General features: G+C 41.1%; 1 non-coding gene across 1 annotated transcript; it reads right to left on the reverse strand.

Annotated features, from left to right (window-relative positions):
- Window positions 1–14,174: 14,174 nt before the first annotated feature.
- Window positions 14,175–14,255, reverse strand: TRNAL-AAG. Its single transcript has one exon. It is a non-coding gene; the product is annotated as a tRNA-Leu (tRNA).
- Between the last annotated feature and the right edge of the window lie 822 nt (window positions 14,256–15,077).

The raw sequence follows: 15,077 nt of genomic DNA on the forward strand, positions 1-15,077 counted from the left end.
AGTGATATGCTCCCACTTCCACTCAGGAATCTCTATCTTCTGAAGCAAACCACCAGGTCTCTGATGCTCGTACTTTACTTGCTGACAATTCAAACACCGAGCTACATATGCAACAATATCCTTCATCATCCTCCTCCACCAATAATGCTGCCGCAAGTCCTGATACATCTTAGTGGGGGATGAATAGAATACCTGGAACTGTGAGCCTCCTCCAGAATCAACTCATGAAGTCCATCCATATTAGGCACATAAACACGACCCTGCATCCTCAAAACTCCATCATATCCAACTGTAACCTGCTTGGCATCTCCGTTCCGCATTGTGTCCCTAAGGACAAGCGAATGAGGATCATCGTATTGCCGCTCCTTGATACACTCAAATAAAGAAGACTGAGCGACTGTACAAGCTAGAACACGGCTGGGCTCAGAAAAATCCAACCTCACGAACTGATTGGCCAAAGCCTGAACATCTAATGCAAGTGGCCTCTCACCGACCGGAATATACGCGAGACTGCCCATACTAGCTGACTTCCTACTCAAAGCATCGGCTACCACATTGGCCTTCCCGGGATGATACAAGATGGTGATATCATAGTCTTTCAATTGCTCCAACCACCTTCTCTGTCTCAAATTGAGCTCCTTTTGCTTGAACAAATACTGCAAACTCTTATGATCCGTGAACACCTCACACGACACGCCATATAAATAGTGCCTCCAAATCTTCAGTGCGTGAACAATGGCTGCTAGCTCTAAGTCATGATCTGGATAATTCTTCTCGTGAATATTCAACTTTCGCGAAGCATATGCAATAACCTTGCCACCCTGCATCAATACCGCACCAAGTCCAATATGAGATGAGTCACAATATACTGTATATGGCCCCGAACCTGTGGGCAACACCAACACCGACGCCGTAGTCAAAGCAGTCTTGAGCTTCTGAAAGCTCGCCTCACACTCGTTCGACCACCTGAACGGGGCACCCTTTTGGGTCAACCTGGTCAACGGGGCTATTATAGATGAAAACCCCTCCACAATCCGGCGGTAATAAACTGCCAACCCCAAGTAACCCCGGATCTCTGTAGCGGATGTGGGTCTAGGCCAGTCCTTGACTGCCTCAATCTTCTTAGGATCCACCTGAATACCCTATGCTGATACAACGTGACCCAAGAATTCAACTGAGCTCAACCAAAACTCACATTTCGAGAACTTAATATATTGGCTGTCTCTCAGAGTCTGAAGAACGGTCCGAAGATGCTGCTCATGCTCCTCTCGGCTGCGGGAGTAGATCAAGATATCATCAATAAAAACAATTATGAAGGAATCCAGGTAGGGCTTGAACACCTGGTTCATCAAATCCATAAATGTTGTTGGGGCATTTGCCAGCCCAAATGACATCACTAGAAACTCATAATGCCCATACCGAGTCCGAAAAGCTATCTTAGGGACATCGGATGCCCTAATTATCAACTGATGGTAGCCAGACCTCTAATCGATCTTTGAAAACACCTTGGCACCCTGAAGCTGATCAAATAAGTCATCAATCCTCGGCAATGGATACTTGTTCTTGATGGTGACTTTGTTCAACTGCCGATAGTCTATGCACATCCTCATCGATCCGTCCTTTTTCTTTACAAACAACACCGACGCACCCCAAGTGAGACACTGGGCCTAATGAAGCCCTTATCAAGCAAGTCTTGCAACTACTCCTTCAATTCTTTCAACTCTGGCGGTGCCATTCAGTATGGCAGAATAGAAATGAGCTGAGTGCCCGGAGCCAAAACGATGCAAAAGTCAATATCCATGTCGGGTGGCATCCCCGGAAGGTCTGCAAGAAATACCTCTGGAAACTCATGAACAACTGGTACGCAATCCATGGAAGGAACCTCCGCAGTGGAATCACGAACATAAGCCAAATAAGCCAAACACCCCCTCTTGCCCAAACGTCGAGCCTTCATATAAGAAATAACCCTACTGGTAGAATGACCAGGAGTCCCTCTCCACTCCAATTGAGGCGATCCCGGCAAGGCTAAGGTCACTGTATTGGCGTGACAGTCCAATATAGCATGATAAGGTGACAACCAATCCATCCCCAAAATGACATCAAAATCAACCATATCGAGAAGTAGGAGATCTACGCTAGTCTCAAGACCCTCAATAATAACAACACACGAGCGATATACACGATCTACAACAATAGAATCACCCACCGGTGTGGACACATACACAGGAGCACTCAAAGAATCACGAGGCACAACCAAATATGAAGCAAAATAAGATGACACATAGGAGTATGTAGACCCTGGATCAAATAGAACTGAAGCATCTCTACTGCAAACTGAAACAATACCTGTGATAACAGCATCGGATGACTCAGCCTCAGGCCTGGCTGGGAAAGCATAACATCGGGGCTGGGACCCACCACTCTGAACTATATCCCTAGGACGGCCTCCTGCCGGCTGGCCTCCACCTCTAGCGGCCTGACCTCCACCTCTAGCTGTCTGACCCCTACCCCTAGCTAGCTGAGCGGGCGGTGGAACACCAGGTGCCTGAACCATGACACGAGAACCCTGATGCTGAGAACTGCTCGATGCTCAAGGGAAAATCTAGAAATGTGCCTCGGATCGCCACAAGTATAAAAAGACCTCGGTTGCTGAGACTGCTGACCTTGAAACTGACCCTAACGGCCTGGGTAACCACCCTGAAAACTTTGGAGCAGAGGTGCACTGATAGGAGCTGGTGGTGCACTGTAGGCTAGCTGATCGGAATACTACATATGAGAGCCACGGCCACCTGAAGCACCGTTAGAAGCCTGGAGTGCTGAATGAAACGGCCTGGGAGGATGGCCTCTACCAAAAGAATCCCTTCCTCCAGATGAGGCACCACTAAACCTACCAGAATGACGAGGCCTCTTGCCAGACCTCTGACCACTCCCCTGAGCTAAAACCATCTCAACTCGCCTGTCCACATTGGCCGCATCCTAGAAAGAAATCTCGCTCCTTGTCTCCTTAGCCATCTGGAGTCTGATAGGCTGAGCGAGTCCCTCAATAAACCTCCTCACCGTCTCCCTCTCTCGGTAGGAAGTATAAGAAGAGCATGACGGGCCAAATTAACAAACCTAGTCTCGTACTGAGTGACGGCCATATAACCCTGCTAAAGATGCTCGAACCGCCTGCGGTAGTCCTCTCTCTGAGTGATAGGAAGGAACTTCTCGAGAAATAGCTGAGAGAACTGGTCCCAAGTCAAGGAAGGCGACCCAGTTGGTATATTCAACACAAAATCATTCCACCATCTTTTGGCGGACCTTATCATCTAGAATACAGCAAAGTCGACCCCATTCGTCTCCACTATCCCCATGTTCCGCAACACCTCGTGGAAGCGGTCAAGATAATCCTATGGGACCTTAGAAGCTGCCCCACTGTAATGAACCGGAAAAAGCTTGATGAACTTGTCCAACCTCAACAAAGCCTCAGAAGACATAGCTGATCCACCAGCGGCCTGAGCCGCAATAACCGGCTGAGCTACTCCCACTGGCTGAGCTGCTGGAGTCTGAAACTGAGGAGCCATCTGCTATGGAGTGTAGGTAGCGGGAGTCTGGTCTCTTCCCCCAGCCTGAGAGACGATTGGTGTTATAGGAAATGTGCCAGTCTGAGCTACGCTCTCCATAAGGCCCACTAGACGGACCAAAGCATCCTGAACTACCGGGGTAGCGATGAACCCTTCTAGAACCTGAGCTGGACGTGCTGGAACAGTCTGGTCCGGGACCTCATCCTCAAACTCCACTTGAGGCTCCGCTACTGGTGCTGCTGCTCGAGCTCTAGGCTGAGCCCTGCCCCTGCCTCGACCTCTGGCACGGCCTTGGCCTCATCCTCTACCCCTTGTAGGAGCTGCCACTGGGGTTGAGGTTGCTGATCAGCTGATGAAGCAGTACGTGTTCTCGTCATCTACGAAAGAGCAAGAGTAGAAAGTTCAATTAGCAATTGAGAATTCAAATCGCACGACAGAGAAGAATAGAAGTGAAGTTGTTCCTAAACTCTATAGCCTCTGGGGTATAAGCACAAACGTCTCCTTACCGACCCCTCAGACTCTACGTATCTTGTTCGTGAATTGTGAGACCTATGCAACCTAGTGCCCTGATACCAACTTGTCACGATCCGAATTTTCCACCGTCGGGATCGTGATGGCGCCTAACTTTTCAAAATGATAGGCAAGCCAACAGATAAAGATCTAATACGCTAACCGCTAACCAAAATGGTAAACAACAATAATAAAACCAAAACAAAGTTAATAAGTATGAAAATTTATAATAATCCAAACTCAAATACACGACTACCCAAAATCTGGTGTCACAATCCACGAACTTCTAAGAGTTACTACAAATACTGGTTTAAAGAAAATGCATCCATTCTCGAATTAAAAGAAAACAGAAAGACTGGGATAAATGGAAGGGGACTTCAGGGTCTGCGAACGCTGGCAGACCTACCTTGGGTCTCCTGATGGACTGAAGGCAGCAACCCAACTCTAATAAATGCGGTCCAGTACCACAATCTGCATAGAAAGTGCATAGTGCAGTATCAGTACAACAGACCCCATGTACTGGTAAGTGCCGAGCCTAGCCTCGACGAAGTAGTGACGAGGCTAGGACACGACAATAACATGAACCTGTGCAGTTAAATCATATACGAGAAAATAATAACAAATGGAAATTTAGCAGATAATAACAGGAAGGGGAAAAACATTCTGAGGGGGAATATCAAATCCTGAAGGTAGTACAGTAAAGAAACATAGTAAATAACATGCTTTGCACCGACGAAAGTAATAACATAGCAAACAAGTGCACGACATCACCCTTCGTGCTTTTACTCACGTCCTTACCATAAGAGTCAATAGAAACGACACGGTATCACCCTTCGTGCATTAATTCTCTCATAATATGTCACGACATCACCCTTCGCGCATTATCACTCACTCACAATACATTGCACGGCATCACCCTTCGTGCTTTACTCTCTTCCTTATGAAACAACAGAACAACAACAACCCGACAAGGGAATCATCAATAACCAACCTCGTTTTAATATTTAACTATACAATATCAATCTCAACTTGAGTCAATACTCAAGCAATATCTAATTCCAGGAAAAACATGATAAGATTTGTTTAACATGAAGAATAACCAGTTTAAGCATGAACAATACGAATAAAGAATACAATAGTCACAAGTATAAGACTCACTCGCATGCTATGACTCGACGACAACGTATAGGTACTCGTCACCTCACCTATACGTCGTACTCAACAACCAAACACACAGCAAATAAGGTAACAACACCTAATCCCATCAAGCTAAGATTAGCCACAACACTTACCTCGATTCCACGACCAAACTCAAGCCTCAATCACCGTTTTTCCCTAGTTTCCACCTCTGAACCACTCGTATCTAGTCATAATTAACTTAATAATATCAATTATCGCTAAAGAAATTAATTCCAATGCACAATTACAAGTTTCCCAACATTTTCCCCAAAAGTCAAAAATTGACCCCGACCCCGCCTTATCAAAACTCGAGGTTCGGACCAAAACCCGTTCACCCATTCACCCACGAGCCCAAATATGTAATTAATTTCGGAATCCGACCCCAAAACGAGGTCTAAATTCAAAAATTTGCAAAATCCCCAATTTTCCCCAATATACCTAATTCTACCATGAAAGAACAAGATTTAGGGCTAAAAATCTAATGAATGTTGATGGAAATTGAAGAAAATGAGTTGAAGAACACAAACCTATGAATTGGTGTTGAAATCCCTCTTCAAAATCGCCCCTAGGTCGAGTTCTAATGAAAGAGTCTTGAAATTTTTGATAAATCCCGTGCTGGTTCTATTTTTAAAAGACTGAACAGGCCTTTTTCGCGTTCGCGGTGCGTAGTGGCCAAAGGCCTTCGTGTTCGCGAAGGCATTCTCCCCCCAGCCTCCGCGTTCGCGAGCCTAGTGTCGCGTTCGCGATGAGCAACTTTCCCCTCCCCCAGGTCCCATGCTTCGCGTTCGCGGTAGACGGGTCGCGTTCGTGAAAGGTAAAGCCCCCCGCTGCTTCGCGTTCACGAAGAAGAAATTTCCCCCTGCCTCCCTTTACCATTTGCATTCGCGAGACTACCTATGCGAACGCGAAGAAGGGCATATTAGAACAATGACTGCAACAAATATACCAGATTTTCTAAGTCTAAAGCATCCCGTAGCCTATCCGAAACTCACCGGAGCCCCCTGGGCTCCAAACCAAACATGCGCACGAGTCTTAAAACATCATGCAGACTTGCTCGGGCGATCAAATTGCCAAAATAACACCTAGAACTACGATTTTAGCATCAAATTGCATGAAATGTTCAAGAAAGTTTCAAAATTTCTATTTCCTCAACTTATGGTCCGAATCACGTCAAATCAGTCCCGTTCCTCACCAAACTTCACAGATAAGATATAAATATCATAACGGACCTATACCGGGCTCCGGAACCAAAATACGGACCCGGTATCAACAAGATCACTTATTAACCAATTTCTCAAAACCAATATAAATTTTAGTTTAACAATTTTCATCAAAAATTAATTTCTCGGGCAAGGGACCTCGGAGTTCGATTTCGGGCATACGCCCTTGTCCCATATTTTACTACGGACCCTACGGGACTGTCAAAATACGGGTCCGGGTCCATTTACTCAAAATGTTGACCGAAGTCAACTAAAATCAACTTTTAAAGGCAAAAATTATTATTTTCTCAAATTTCCCCATAAAGGCTTTCCGGAAACGCGTCCGGATTGCGCACGCAAATTGAGGAGAAATAAAATAAGTTTTTGAAGGCCTCGGAACCCCGAATTGGGTTCTAAAATACAAGATGACCTTTCGGGTCATCACACGACCAAAGTTAGTTGGTAATGGCCAATAACCGTCCACGCGACCATTTATTTGTGGACGGTATTTTGAAGGTCGGAAGAGCATACCGACCAAAGTTGGTCGGAAATTACCGACCAACCTTGGTCGGTCAATTAAATTCAAAAAAAAATATTGCCGAAAAAAACCAAATAAAGTTGGTCGGTTTTTTCCAACCAGTGTTGGCCGGTATTTTAATTATGTAATTAAAAAATACACCATCTGGAAATCGAAACGGGGTCTGTATTTTGGCAGGATACTATTCTACCACTAGATCATTGGTGCATTTTATTTTTAGACCGTCTTTTATTTGATTTAAACTCTTTAATTGTATTTTCGCACAAAAATAACCGACCAAAGTTGGTCGGTTTTATTAAAAAATAAAATTACCGATCAAAGTTGGTCGGTTTTTTAAAATGACCGGCCGAATTAACCGACCAATTTTGGTCGGTTTTTTTGAATATTAATTATTATTTATTTAAATTGAAAAACCGACCAAAGTTGGTCGGTTTCTTGAAAAATAAATTTTGCGCGACTCAAAATAGTTTCCCGCATTTTTACGCCAAAGAAAACCGACCAAAGTTGGTCGGTTTCGTAAAAGAATTTTAAAAATAAAATATTTTGAAAAATCGACCAACTTTGGTCGGTTTTTTGGCCGGTGTTTTGACCGACCAAAGTTGGTCGGTCGACCTTGATCGATTTTTGTCGAATTTCTAGTAGTGAATTGTATGCGCTTTACGCGATTGAATTTTTTTAATAGCAGTGTCATAATTCAATTAAAAAAATTAATCTTTATGAATCAATCGTTGGTCATGATTCTATCATCTTTTCACTATAAATTCATCATTCTAAATTCTTTGACAGAAAGATTGTGCAAAGATACATTTCGGATTAAATAAAACCACCTATTCAATTAATCATATATGAACTTGAGTAGGAAAAATAGAAAAATAAATATATAATGAAACCAGAAAAATGGTAATGCAAAAAATCCTAGTGATATAAAGCTGAGATTGTCACTCCACTTATTTTTTCTTCCTTTAATGTCTTTTTCTTAAAAAAAAATTCCGGTATGTGATTTGTTGAGACTTATGTTTCATAAAATAGCCATTTTTCTCATATATAATCTTTTTTCAAAAAAATAAAAAAGAAAATGAAATAATAAGAAAAGACATAAAAAAGAAATAAATCAATTAAAATTAAATGGTTGATAAAACTGAAAATTAAAACGTGGTAGCAAGCTTTTCCATTACAAAAAGGTCAACTACAGCCAAGTGGTCACAATCTTCATCTTTATGGCATTTTGGTGGATTAAATCTGTCACGACCCACTTTCCGTATAAGGTGTCGTGATAGCGCCCAACACAGTTGTTAGGCAAGCTAACACTAATCAAATAGTAAATTCTCATTTGAATAATTAGTACGTGATACCTTTCCATTATTGATTAAGAAATTTAGAGTTTAAAAATTTAAGCATATTTAAATGGAAATAATAAATGCGAATTGAAATCATGAAAATAAGCCAAAAGATCATTAGTCTACCAATGTGTGTGCCAAGACCTGGTGTCACAAGTGTGTGGACAATCTAGTAGAATATACAAAACCATACTATCCTACTGTCTGGAAAAGAAATAGACAGGAACATAAAGACGAAAGAGAGACTCCAGCTGCTGCGAAACGGCTCAAAAGGGCAGCTCACCGGGAAGTCTCAAGCTGAGGAGTCCAAATCTACGCGCCAGACTGATGGCCAGATGCACCTGCCTCAAAGCCTGTACATTCAAGTACAGAAGTGTAGCGTGAGTACATAAAAATATGTACCCAGTAAGTATCTCGTCTAACCTCGAAGAAGTAGTGATGAGGGTCGACTCCGACACTTACTAGGGCCAGCAATTTTAATAATATGAAGTTCAATATTTTAATTCACAATGTATGTAGATAACAACAAGCTCAAACAAGAATAATACTGAAAATCCTTTCATCCAATCAATAATCTAGGCACTTTCTTCATTTAAAACAAGTGACCTTTCAAGCAATAAGTCATACGAGTTATAAGGGGTTCCGGTTCTATTATCACACACAAATACCACAGAGGACGTTCGGCCCGATCCAACATAAAAGTAAATTGTGCACTGCCGAGGGTGGAACGGCTCGAACCATATATACATTTATTAACCTGCCGAGGCGAACGACCCGCTCCCATGAGAGTAGTGGAAATAATCATCCCGCTCGCGCAATATACTTGCGACGCGGTTAAGTATAAATATAACTTAATATTTCCTCAATTCTTTTAAAATAAATACTTACTTGAAATCTTTGAAATCATGACATCCTCAACTTAGTTCCATTCAATGCAAGTAAACAATTATAATCATATAAAGGTACCTGGTCGCTGCCGACTCAACACTACACTAAGGTAGGAAGAGCGGGTCGCAACAGCTTTTACCCGAATAGTGGTTCGGGATCGAATTTCCACAGGGAGCTTGTCTGTTTAGTGTAGAATTGCTGTTGTGCTTCTAATATCACTTCAAACATCTTTGGTTTTGATTTTTATATAAACTATTATAAGACTAATGATTGAAACTAAATTATGCTACGGGAATATTGCTAAGTTGTAATTAATATAGAGAAAAGTACTAGGGTCGTGGCATTGCCTAGGTGGCTAATTAATGGGTAGATGCTACTAAGGATAGATTGACATGTTTGGGGCTTATGCTATAACCGTTGCACAATTGTACCCACTCTCGCACCTCTCGGTAGAGAGAGTGATTTTGCCCAATTGACTCTCTCGAGACCAATTGGGTAGGCCAATTAGACCAAGCAACTAGGGTTCAAGTAGGGTGATTACTCTCTCAAGATTTAACCCGTTAATTGGGACTACCATTACTCATGGGTCCATTCCAATTCCTTGTTGGGTCAATTTTGGGGTCATAGACTCTCTTTCTCAAGAAGAGTTAAACCCACCAAGCTAGAATCAGTGTTTGCAACCACCAATCCTTAATTAAAACCTAAAATTAACCCGAATAACAAACACCCAATATCAATCTAACCTTAGATGGCAACACCCGTCAATTACCCACACTAGGGTTGAGCCACAACCCTAGCTAGTGAGTTTAGCTACTCATGCTAGATGCAAAAATTAAAAAAATAGATGAAGAAGTAAACATATTAATTAATTGCTAGGAAGAAAATACAATATTGAAGAGCAAAAGTGCCAAAATTGGCTAAACTATTCGGTCTCACGAGCTCAGCAGCTTCAGAAAAATAAAACTTGACCTAAAAATGGAAAAAGGTCCTATTTATACTGGGCTGGAAAACCTGGACAAAAATACCCCTGCGGGGTCAGCGCGGACCGCGCAATCATGACCGCGGCCGCACTGGCTCTTGAACTTTTGGTTTCTGCTTCTCTGAAGTTGAGGACCGCGGACCGCGTAAAAATGTAGCGCGGCTGCACAGAAATTAACGCGGGCCGCTTTGCTTGGAAGGGGTCAAATTTTGGCTCTCTGAATCTCTGCTCTGCGGACCGCGTAAAAGTGTAGCGCGGTCGCGGAGCCTGACCGCGGACCGTGTGGAAAGGACCGCGGCCGCGTTGCCTTCCCTTTAAATATGTCATTCTCTGAACCTCCTAGTACGGCCGCGTTCACAGTTGCGCGGTCCGCACTAGGTCCTCTTTCCCTCAACTTTCTTGGTCTTTGACACTTGAGCAGGTTTCACTCCTTTCTGAGCCGATATTTGACTTTCGTCGCTTTATCGATCAAACCTTCAATCAAGTACAACTTGTGAGCATTTTGGGACTATTTTGTAGCAATTTATAACCAAAGCGTAGGCAAGTAGGGGTATAAAACACGTTAAAATCCTAACTTATCAGGCTCGGGGAGGATTTTTGGGCGTTTTCCTATTTTCTTGCCTTAGCTTTGAATTCATTAGCTAAATTAGGTGCTTTAGCTATATTTACGTTATGTAATTGATTTGATTAGATTTGGCCACTCGGAGTTGGATACTCGTGGCAAGAGCGTGATTTCGGATTGATTTGAGCTTGGTTCGAGGTAAGTGGCTTGCCTAACCTTGTGTGTGGGAATTCCCCTTAGGATTTGGTACTGTTGATATATGAATGCGGTGTACGTGAGGTGACGAGTGTGTACACGGGCTATTTGTTGAAAAACCCGTTTTCGTTAAGTAAATATCCATGTTTTCCTTTAATTGAGCAGTACTAGTATATGTAGCCATCCTGTTTAGCTTAGGAAAGCATGCTTACGTGCTTTAACTGCCTTAACTGCCTACTTGGACTCTGTGCAGCATGTTTAGAGTAAGAATTACCTGTCTTCTTCGATATGAATTTAATCTAAACTGTAGAATTTCTTGTTGAAACTATTGTTTATATTGATTAAGCTGTATATTTACTTTGGGACTACGGAACGGTATTCCGGGAGATCCCCCTGTACATTTATGTTTGGAACTACGGGACGGTATCCCGGGAGATTTCCCTGTATTAGATATTTACTTTGGGACTACGCAACGGTATTTCGGGAGATCCCCCTACACCTTTACATTTGGGACTACAGGTCGGTATCCCGGGAGATCCTCTCTACATTTATGTTTGGAACTACTGGACGGTATCCCGGAGATACCCTATTGCTATATCTGTGTACTGAGTTATTGTTTTTCTGTGATTTCATTTTCGTTAACTGTTAGCATTTATCTTTACAGCGATATTTCATACTTTTTTATCTTATTATACATATATGCCAGTAGGTCCCTGACCTGATCTCGTCACTACTCGACCGAGGTTAGGCTTGGCACTTACTGGGTACCGATGTGGTGTACTCATGCCCTTTCCTGCACTTATTTTTCGTGTGTAGATTCAGGTTCATCGTACCAGACTCATCACTAGTTGTAGTCGTTGCTGCCTATTGGAGACTTCAAGGTACATCTGCCGGCGCCCCCAGATCCTCGGAGTCCCCCTCTATCCCCTTATGTTCATTTCTCTTTTTTTTTATAGAGATGATGTATAGAACAGTTAGAACATCTTAGTAGCTTGTGACTTGCGAGTTTCTGGGTTTTGGGTATTGTTCGGTACTTTTTCTGAAGTGATAATTGTATATGCCGTGTGGCATTTAGTTGCTTAATGGATAGTTGTGTTGCCAATAGTTAATATTCATGCTTTGTTTTAATTTCTGCAACGTATTAGGCTTACCTAGTCGTAGAGACCAGGTGTCGTCACGACAGTTCACGGAGGGAGGAATTGGATCGTGACATTCCAACAACAGTGTTGCTATTACAATATTAAAATTGCATCCACACCCACTACTTCCTAAAATATTCATGTTAGGTGTGCGTGTCATATTTAGAATTTAATTGTGAAGAGTGGCCTCGAATTATTTAGAGATGAGATCACTTTAGTTAGAAGAGTTGTTGGTGTAATTCAAGGAAATAATAGAAGTGCTAGATCAAATGCATTTAAGGAAAAATGTGTACAATATGGACTAAAATCAAGACTCATGCCTGAAGAAATAGTTACTAGGTAGAATGATACTTATTTATTCTTAAGATGTTGTTATAAATATAAAATGCCTATAACTGAAGTTGCTAATTCGTATTGTACCGTTCCTAAACGTTTGTTAACATCTAGAACTTGGGATGTCATTGAAGATGTTGTAAAAATTTTACAAAACTTTATGGCTACACTTGAGTTGTCTGGAGCTTATTATCCTACTATTGTAAATGGTTTAGTTCATATTGCTGAAATTTCTCTTTTACTCCATAATTTGAAGAAGAAAGAAGTATATACTTCTGTTGTTGAATATATGCTTGATAAATTTAAGAAATATTCTACCCAATTCCCCCTATTTACCTAATTGGTGCTATTTTAAACCCTTCTATCAAAATGGCCACTTGTCGCCAATTAATCACTGCTTTATTTGTTTATATGGATATTGAACCAACTGAAACCCCTGATATTGAAACTTGTATTTCTGATCTACACAAATATTTACAAACTTTATATAATTATTATACTAACATTGTTGATGCTTCTGCTGCTGTACAGATGCAAATATTCCTTCAAGTTCAGTTTCAACATCTGGGACCGGTACTTTTGAGGATAATGCTAGTGTTGAAGATTATTTGGTCTACACTAGGAGAGCATCAACAAACCAGTAGCAGGAATATTGATGAACTTCAATTCTACTTGCAAAAGTCACCAGAGACCCGCACAAAGGAATTTCAACCGCTTGGTTGGTGGAGGAGCAACTCAAATCAATTTCATGTTCTTTCGGCCATGGCTCGAGACGTGCTAAATGTGCCGATTTCAACAATCGCATCAGAGAACGCATTTAGCCAAGCAAGGCAATAACTAGGAGATACCCGTCATTCATTGGGCATCAACTCTTTGAAAATTCTAATGTGCTTCAGAGATTGGATAAGATCAGAATGGTGAAATCAAGGGCGTGAAGAGGTAGATGAAACGGAGGATCAAGAAATTGGAGATATAATGGTTATGGTTCTTATTCAAGCAATGCCGGAAACCAAGAACCTCATGTTGACATGGATGAACTTACAAAAATGATGCAAAGCATGTGATGTACTCTTTCTTATTTTTTATAATTGTTGTAAACTTTTAATCTGCAAGTTCAAAAAAATAATCAAAATAGAACTTGCAAATTAATTTGAAGTATTATTTATTATGCAATAAAAATATAAAACGAAAGCGTTCGGAGTTTGATCCCTACATATTGCCTATTGGTCTTATTAAATAATTTTTTGCAGCCACTTACTTTCAATTTTCAATTTTAAAATTTTAAAATTCAAATTTCAAATTTAACTTAGTTTAAAGTTTAATTCTAAGCCTTAAAAGTTTGCAAACACCTAAGTATCAATAACATTGAATAAGAAAAATAAAATATACCAAAAAAAAAAAGTAACTCGGCCCGGTCCGGACCCGTTAAGCCCAAACCTAGACGGGCCCTAATTAGATCGGAATTTCCCAACCCGTTTACCCAGCCCGGAATACTAACCGGATGGAGTCCAGCCCGGACCAGCCCGTCTGGTTAACACCTATAGTTGGAAGGAGGCATATCTAGAGGAACAATAATTTTTTAAAACAAGTGCAATTTAATATGAAAGAAAACTAATCCTTTTCTTCTCCCGAGACATTATCAAGAAACTTCGTTTACTTTTAAATTAATATCAGAAGCAGAACAGTAGAAATATTTTTTGTTGCTAAACTACTGTGAACTAATCAAGATGATACAGGTAGGAAAAAGCAATTTGTTGAGAGTGGGATTTGAACCCACGCCCTTTCGGACCAGAACCTTAATCTGGCGCCTTAGACCAACTCGGCCATCTCAACATTGACTGTTAGATCGACTAATTATTAAATTTACTATATGTGGAACGCCGTACACTTTTTCTTTTGTTGTACCAAAATACAAAGCAGGTTAAGAAATGTATAATCCATAAGAAGATTCAACTAAAATCTGTTTATCAAACAAGGGATTCATATATAAAGTAGTAAGTATATTAACTATGACATCTGCAATGTTGTTTAGTGTGGATAACAATGTAGGCCTTAACTTATACGCATGATATAAAAACCAGTACTGATATCTAAACCTCTTTTATTTTTTGGGGTTGGATTATCCTAACAGTTGGGTTTTAGGCCTCATTTGTTTTTATTTTTAAGATTAGGACGTCTGATCTGAATACACATCTGAATATCAAGATGTGTATTAAGATTAAGACATCTGAATTTGAATATATTAAGATATGTATTAAGATCTAAATACTAAATAATTAAGACTGTTTGATTTTAACATCTGAATGTATAAAATTTATCTTTATCTGAAAATTAATAAACATAAAATCCAATTGAAATACTAACTAATCTAATTTTCTATCAATAAATTATATAGTTTTTTAAAATTTGATAGTTGGTGGTGGTGATGGCTAACGGGTGAATGCCGACTAGAGGCGGTGGTTGGTGGTAGTTTTGGTTGATGATGGTGGTTCATGCTAGTAGCTAGTAGTGATTGGTAGTGGTGGCGATTATGATTGAGGATGGTGGTGGTGGGTGGTGATAGTTAATAATGCCGGGTGGTGGTAGTAGTTGTGACTGGGGAAGGTGGTGGGTAGGTGGTGGTAGATTATAATAATGGGCGGTGTCGGCTGTGGT

Source organism: Nicotiana attenuata, unplaced genomic scaffold (genome assembly GCF_001879085.1).
Source record: "Nicotiana attenuata strain UT unplaced genomic scaffold, NIATTr2, whole genome shotgun sequence".
Lineage (NCBI taxonomy): Eukaryota > Viridiplantae > Streptophyta > Magnoliopsida > Solanales > Solanaceae > Nicotiana > Nicotiana attenuata.